This window comes from Cannabis sativa, chromosome 3 (genome assembly GCF_029168945.1).
Source record: "Cannabis sativa cultivar Pink pepper isolate KNU-18-1 chromosome 3, ASM2916894v1, whole genome shotgun sequence".
Lineage (NCBI taxonomy): Eukaryota > Viridiplantae > Streptophyta > Magnoliopsida > Rosales > Cannabaceae > Cannabis > Cannabis sativa.
The window spans coordinates 27,269,535-27,272,552 of record NC_083603.1 but is presented as its reverse complement, the minus strand read 5'-3'; the positions used below and the strand labels follow the sequence as shown (position 1 = coordinate 27,272,552).

The 3,018-nt window shown below is 42.5% G+C and overlaps 1 non-coding gene across 1 annotated transcript; it reads left to right on the top strand.

Moving 5' to 3' along the window:
• Window positions 1-2,331: 2,331 nt before the first annotated feature.
• On the top strand, window positions 2,332-2,438 carry LOC133036354 (small nucleolar RNA R71). The gene has a single exon (XR_009687011.1). It is a non-coding gene; the product is annotated as a small nucleolar RNA R71 (small nucleolar RNA).
• Window positions 2,439-3,018: the final 580 nt, after the last annotated feature.

Sequence of the window (3,018 nt, the reverse complement as noted above, 5' to 3'; positions counted from 1 at the left end):
TGTTTTCTCTTGATCCTCCGGTGCTATAGCTATTTGGTGATACCCTGAGTATCCATCAAGGAAACAATAGTACTCTTGTCCTGCCAACTTGTCTAACATCTGATCAATGAATGGGAGTGGAAAGTGATCTTTTCTTGTGGCCTTGTTGAGTTTTCGGTAGTCAATGCAAATTCTCCATCCCGTGACAGTTCTGGTTGGGATGAGTTCATTCTTCTCATTCTTTACCACCGTCATCCCTCCTTTCTTTGGGACAACTTGGACTGGGCTCACCCATTTACTGTCTGAAATAGGATACGCTACCCCTGCATCTAACCACTTCAAGACTTCTTTTCTGACAACTTCCTTCATTGGTGGATTTAATCTACGTTGTGCATCAATGGTTGGTTTCACTCCTTCCTCCATTAAGATTCTATGCATTACAGTTGAAGGGCTGATCCCTTTAATATCTGCTAAAGTCCATCCAATGGCTTTTGAATGCTTCCTTAGAACCCGTAATAGCTTATCTGTCTCTACAGAAGATAGGGAAGAAGCCACAATAACAGGAAGTGTCTTATTTTCACCCAAATATTCATACCTGAGATGCTCTGGTAGGACTTTTAACTCTAGTTGAGGAGGCTTTTCAGTAGATGGGGTAGGCTTTGTTGGTATGACTCCTAACTCTTCATAATACTTTCTATTCAGCGGTCCATAAGAATCGAGCCACATAGCATATTCATAAGCTTCCTTACCATCTTGTTCTACCACCTCTTCTTGTACCAAAGTCAGATTAAGAGGATCTTCAGCATGTGTCTTTGTCTCCACCAACTGGTCCACCACATCAATTGCAAAACAGTTGTCACTAGCTGTAGGATAGGTCATTGCTTTGAGCACATTAAATACAACTTCATCTCCTTGTACCCTTAGCTTTAACTCTCCTTTCTGAACATCAATTAGTGCTTTCCCTGTTGCCAAGAAAGGTCTCCCCAGGATGATAGGAACATTACTGTCTTCTTCCATATCCAGAACAATGAAATCAGCTGGGAAGATGAACTTGTCCACTTTTACTAACACATCCTCAATGACTCCTCTAGGGTGAGCTAGCGATCGATCTGCCAATTGAAGAGTTACAGTAGTTGGCTTTGCTTCACCTAGCTGCAATCTTTTGAACACTGACAAGGGCATTAAGTTAATACTGGCTCCCAAATCACATAGTGCATTTATCCCTTCAATTTTACCAATAGTACAAGGAATAGTGAAACTCCCTGGATCTCTGAGTTTTGGAGGGAGTTTCTTCGTAGAATAGCGCTACACTCTTCGGTTAGAGCCACCGTCTCATAGTCTTCCATCTTCCTCTTCTTTGACAAAATTTCCTTCATAAACTTCACATAACTTGGCATCTGCTCTAGAGCTTCAGCAAAAGGAATGTTAATGTGAAGTCTTTTGAAGACTTCTAGAAACTTGGTGAACTGCTTGTCTAAGTTTCACTTTCTCAGCCTCTGAGGATAAGGTATCTTTACATGATGATCAATACTAATCGGTGGAGACTGTTGTGGTGGTGCTGGGCTATCAGTAGCCTTCTCTGCTGTCGGTGTTGGTGTCGGAACTGGTTGAGCATTTATTTCTACATCTACCTCAACTGGTTGTGGTAACTCAGGCCCATCATACTTCTTACCGCTCCTCAGGGTAATTGCCTTGCAGTTTTCTTTAGGATTAACTTCAGTGGTGCTAGGCAAATTTCCTTGAGGGCGGGTTGCTACCTGAGTTGCTAGCTGGCCCATCCGAGTCCGTGTGTCTTTAATTGAAGATCTAGTTTCGGTCATGAATTGGAGCAAGAAATCCGTCTGCAAACTAGAACTTCCACCAGAGGCTTGTTGCTGATTAAACTGTTGGTTCTGATTTCTTTGTTGATAGAACCCACTATTTCTTCGGTTGTTATTCTGGTTGAACCCATAATTGTTGTTGTTGTTGTTCTGTGAAAAATTCCCAATGGCCTTAGCTTCATCCATTGGCAAATCATCCACATCTGCTTGGCACTCCGAAAAGTGATGACTTCCTCCACATAACTCACAAACAATTTGGGCTTGCTTAGCTTGCCCTGCAATGATTTTAGTCAATGCCTCAACCTGAGCTGTTAACTTTGTGATGGCATCGACTTCTAACACACCAGCTACTTTCTTGGATTGACTCCTTTCAGTTGGCCACTGCTGGTTGTTTAGAGCCATCTCCTCCAATAGATCATATGCCTCATTAGCACTCTTTCTCATAAAAGCTCCGCCAGCTGCTGCATCTATTAGAGTTCTAGTATTACCAACCAACCCGTTGTAGAAGTTGTGAACCAGCATCCACTTCTCTATACCATGATGGGGACACCTCCTGATCAAATCTTTAAACCTCTCCCAAGCCTCATGGAGAGATTCATTATCTTGTTGGCAGAAATTATTGATTTCTCCTCTTAGCTTTGCAGACTTCGCTGGAGGAAAGAACTTTGACAAGAATTTTGTTGCCAGATCATTCCATGTAGCAATAGAATTCGGTGGCAAAGAATTCAACCAACTCTTGGCTCGTTCTCTGAGCGAGAATGGAAACAACCTCAATCTAATGGCATCGTCGCTAACTCCATTAACTTTAAAAGTTTCACAAAGTTCCATGAAGTTAGAGAGATGCAAATTAGGATCTTCAGAAGGGAGACCACCAAATCGAATCGAAGACTGCACCATTTGAAGGATGGCAGGTTTGATCTCGAAGTTGTTTGCATCCACTGCCGGTGGCCTAATACATGACTGCACTCCCGTCAGAGTAGGGAGAATGTAATCTCTCAAGCTACGGCCATTAGCTTGATCTTCCACAGCGCCTCCATTATTACCATTATTACGCCCATTGTTCCCAACATTATTGTTCACATTGGCAGCCATGATTTCTGATGTTTCAAATAGCTTGCCGAAACTCTTTCTTGCCTCTTGTTCTTTCGATTCTTCCTGCAAGTTTTCTCAATTTCAGGATCAACTGGTAATATGACTGATTGTCCTTGACGGCGCATGC